The following is a 4,494-nucleotide window of genomic DNA, read 5'->3' on the forward strand; positions in this document are numbered from 1 at the left end:
TCAAACACAGGGCCTCAGGCATGCAAGGCAAGTGCTCTACCACAGAGCCACCTTCCCAGCCCTACAGAAACTATTTTTTTGGCTGCACTGAAATCTTTCATTAATGATTAGGAGAGGAGTACTAAAAATAATCGTGTTCATTTGTGATTTTGTTCACTCATATTACAGTACTTTCAGATTTTGTGATCTCATCTTTCATTTTAAGTTGCCTTGCATTTCACAATTGATTTCTGCTAATTCTTGTAAAGAATTGGGGTCCTGAAATAATGTAGGAAATGAGAAATTGAGATGAGTCTTCAATTATTTTGTAGAAAGATTCACTGTGTGAAATTTAAAATCAGCACCTATAAATATAAGATATATAAGCATATATAAAATAAAAATTGTTTTGCATTATTGTGTTGTGGTTAGGGAATCAAAAGAAACTCTGTTTTAAAATATTATTCGTTTATCTCTACCTCAGTTTTTGGTAGACTTAGACTTAAAGCTTTAACATTTGTAGATTTACAGCCTAGAGCTAAGAGGAAAAACTATGATTGAAACATTACCAATTTAAGGCCTAATATCAAGGAGAAACATATGGTCTTCTCCAGGAGCTATGGAAATATTTGGTGATAGAAAGTCAGTAGTGTAAATTCCTGCCAGGTTGGATGATAGACAGGCTAGAACAGTAGGTAATCATGCATATGAACAATTTTTTCACCTTCTTGGCTTTAGCTACTTTTGAAATGATAAGTATAATAAACAATTATATTTTGATAAAATACCTTCCATTCTGAACAATTCTGTCTGAACTGTTCATCTCTCTATGATCCCTTGTAACTAAGATTAGTTTTGTTCCAGTAAGACAATCTATGCTGTCAGGGTAAGATATTCTGGTTGGTCTGTTCCTACATGGAAGAAGGGTAAAGGTTCAGGTAGATATTTGTCCCAGCAAGACCTCATTTGAGAAATTTTAAGCTGCAGAAGTTTAGAAGTAGCTCTTAAGTAAGGCTTACTTTGAATCCATTAGCTCTACAAAGCTAACTGAGTTGATAAATAAGTACCTGAAAAGCCATCACCTTTGGACTTAGTTGAAAAGGTTTCAAAGTATGATCAAATTTAAACTGAAAATGACAAAATAGACACTGAAAAAAATTGTAAATGTGAGTAATTGACCAAACGATATGTTTTTTCCACTATACACAGAATTTTAGAGAAATAAGATCAATAGCATTTTTAGGAACATTAAGAGTTCCTAGTTACAAATAGGGAACCATGGATATATGACTGTATAAAGATTGCAACATTAAGTACTTAAATTTAGAGGGTACTGCATGCTTCAGAAGCAGGTCTACCCAAATTACGATACAGAGTTTAACATGGCACTTGCACAAAGATGATATGAAAATTTGTGAAGTATTCCATAATTTTCATTATTCTGATGCAAGAAATGAAAAACAGTTATTAAAAAGTTAATTACAAAAAAACAAATGTAAAAATACATGTAATTTATAGAACTAAAGGTTAGTTTGATATCAGTGTATTAATTCTTCACCTTAGAAAGGCCTTTACATAGCATAACCTTTACAAAAATTGAAATTAGATAACATTGTAATTTTATCCCAAAGAAATAAAATAATTTAAGGACCTAGGAAAAAAAAGAAATCTTAAATTTCTTCTATATGGAATGCAATGTGAAAGGACACATTTATTAATGAACCTATACATTATATAACAATGTAGAATTCCAAGTATTATATCTAGGAGCGAATGAAATAGATTATGGATATTATACAAACATAGATATACTTTTTTCAGAAAACTACGAGGAAAAACTTTAGTTTCTATACTATTCATTTCAACAGATAAGTTAAAATTATTTCTGATTTAAAAAAATCACAAACTGCAGAAATCATTATAGATGTATACAAACAACTCTTGAATACATTTTGACATCAAAGTCAGGCAATTCACTTGGAAGAATACCATGGAATCCATGAATTTTTAAAGTAAGATACTGCTGTTACTTTGTATTGTGAAAAAAAATTAAGGGACACAAAGGATGGACTGGCATTTTTGAAATTTAAGAAACTTAACCAAACCATTATGACTTAGGAGAACAATTTGTACAGCCTTCCACAACTTCAAAGAGGTAGTGATACATACTTATCCTTTTGGCAATATTAAATGCAGTTTCTTCCAAGTTTTTCTTCAGACCTGGTTTGATATAATGGTTCAAGAGAGTATCTTTTCTATTTCTATTCCCAGCAGCAAGATGCAATGCAGTCAAGAGGCCTTATTTTGGGTATTGGTATCTGCATCATGATGAATTAAGAAAGAAGCCACTCTAATATTATTGTACATATAAGCACTGTGCAGGGTTGTCAGCCATTCAGAGTTATTGCATGAATATCTGCCTTGCGCTACCAACTCATGGACAATGTCTAAGTGTCCACTCTAGGCTTACCAATGAAGAGGGTTATACTCATCCTCATCCCTAGTATTCATCTGAGTGGCCTTTTTGGAAAGTAGTCTACACACGGTAGTAAGCCAATTAATTTCAACATCCCAAAGAATAAATTTGCTTGGATCCTACACCATATTTTTTTTCTTGCAATTGATACCATTTCTCACTTTTTCATCTTCTTCCTTGTCTTCGTCAAAATTTCCTAACCAGGGACTTTGAGTGCAAGTGGGAATGAGATGTCCACGTATTTCACCAAGAGTTCACAATGGTTGAACTGGTCAGAAAAATCTGGTGAATTTCCTGCATATGTTTTTTCACCATGATTTATTTTCTCTTTTTCCATTTTTACTATTTTAAATTATTCGAACTGCATAGTAGGGAATTGATAGAGAGCAGAGGAAAGATTTTCCTCAGTATTCAAAAGTAGAGGCTGAAAATGAGGACCAGTGGGGTCTTCATGTGTAGCTTATTCTAGGAATGAGAAAATAGGAAACAATGCCTTCTATGTCAATGATTTGGGAAATACCATGTTATAGTGTAAAAGAACTCACTATTCAACATAAAGGCTTTAAGAGCTTTCTAATAGCTTTCTAATGTTGGTATCCAACATTAGAAAAAAATGTATAATGCAGTAGTAAAATAGAAGTCCTTTGTATGACTACCTAAATTCTTGTTTTTTTTTTTTAAATAGCTATACAACTCTGAATTTTTTTAAAAATTTTTATTGTGAACATACTGTACAGATGGGTAACAATTACATGGGCAAGATAATGAGTACATTTCTTATCAAGCATTGTAGCCTCTTCTTTGTTTACACTTCACATCCCTTCCCAGCCTCCCCCTGCCTCCCACCCAATCCTCCCCCCACAGCAAAGTTGTAAAGTTCATTTTCGACATGACAACATGTACTTCTCATTGTTGCACCTGATCCATCTGTATCCTTATTTAAACGAATTGTTTTTCCCCATCCCCTCCTCAAATTATACCAACATCAAATAGAGTGAAAGCAAGGGTTATACTGTAGGGGAGGGACATACAAAGCAACAAAGAAATAATCTTTTATATGCGTTAGAAACAAATGCATGAAAGAAAAAAAATTTTAAATATATATCTAAGGGTTCATTTTCCTAACATCACACTATCTGACCTCTGCTTGACTCATACATATACTAGATATTGAAAATAAGGGAAACGATGGGACCTAAGTTTATTTGAGCTTGGCTTATTTCAGTTAATATAAATATTTCCAAGTCTTTCCATTTCCTAACAAATGGGGAAATGTCATTCTTTCTGATGGAGGCATAGAATTCCATTGTTTATATATACCACATTTTCTTGATCCATTCATCTACTGAGGGACATCTGGGTTGATTCCATATCTTAGCTATGATAAATAATGCTGCAATAATCGTAGTTGTGCAGGTAGATTTAGTGTGGTCTTGTTTGTAAACATTTGGGTAAATGCCCAAAAGTGGGATTGCTGGGTCATAGGGGATCTCTATGTGAAGTTTTTGAGGAACCTCCATACTGCTTTCCAAAGTGGTTGAACAAGTTTACATTCCCACCAAAAATGAAGTAAGGTTCCCTTCTGTCCACATCCCCTCCAGCATCTGTTGTTGTTAGAGTTCTTGATTTTTGCCATTCTAACTGGGGTGAGGTGGTATCTCAATGTTGTTTGGATTTGCATTTCTTTTATGGCCAGGGATGTTGAGCATTTCTTCATTTGTCTATTGGAAATCCTTCTTTCTTATTCAGAGAAGTTTCTCTTTAAGGCTTTCGCCCACTTATTTAATGGGCAGTTGTTTCTTTGAGGATTTGTTGTTGGGGGATTTAATTTTTTGAGTTCCAAGTATATTTTAGATATGAGACCCTTGTCTGTTGTATGGCTAGTGAAGATCTTCTCCCAATCCGTGGGCTTTCTGTTGATCTTGCTAGCTATGTCCTTTGCCATGCAGAAGCTCTGCAACTTCATGCAATCCCATTTGTCCAACCTTTCTTTGATTTGTTGTGTTTCCAGGTCTCTATTAAGAAAAATTCGGCCTGAG

General features: G+C 33.9%; 1 pseudogene; it reads left to right on the forward strand.

Moving 5' to 3' along the window:
- The first annotated feature begins 1,316 nt into the window (after positions 1-1,316).
- Positions 1,317-1,413, forward strand: LOC138820387 (U6 spliceosomal RNA; annotated as a pseudogene).
- The last annotated feature ends 3,081 nt before the right edge of the window (positions 1,414-4,494 follow it).

Source organism: Dipodomys merriami, unplaced genomic scaffold (genome assembly GCF_024711535.1).
Source record: "Dipodomys merriami isolate MVZ:Mamm:240054 unplaced genomic scaffold, mDipMer1.0.p SCAF_872, whole genome shotgun sequence".
Taxonomy (NCBI): Eukaryota; Metazoa; Chordata; class Mammalia; order Rodentia; family Heteromyidae; genus Dipodomys; species Dipodomys merriami.